This window comes from Penaeus monodon, chromosome 24, assembly GCF_015228065.2.
Source record: "Penaeus monodon isolate SGIC_2016 chromosome 24, NSTDA_Pmon_1, whole genome shotgun sequence".
NCBI lineage: Eukaryota > Metazoa > Arthropoda > Malacostraca > Decapoda > Penaeidae > Penaeus > Penaeus monodon.
In genome coordinates, this window is record NC_051409.1 from 12,935,292 (window position 1) to 12,935,511 (window position 220).

The following is a 220-nucleotide window of genomic DNA, read 5'->3' on the forward strand; positions in this document are numbered from 1 at the left end:
ATAACTAACAAACAAAACACAATGCCATCGATATAACCCAAACACAACAACGATAACACGACAAGAAAACCATACATACACTCCTCACCACGGATATCCTTCACAATACAAGCGCACCACACAAAGCGACTACAAAAAGTCAAGTAAAGGCACAAGTTTAAATCGAAATCGTCATTCCAACCTCGCCCCCCCAAAATACGGACAAACTAAATATCTCCCG

At 40.9% G+C, this 220-nt stretch overlaps 1 protein-coding gene across 1 annotated transcript in view; it reads right to left on the minus strand.

Annotated features, from left to right (window-relative positions):
• Nucleotides 1-220, minus strand: part of LOC119588585 — a gene marked incomplete at its 5' end in the record, with an annotated part of 260,597 nt that overhangs the window by 174,893 nt on the left and 85,484 nt on the right.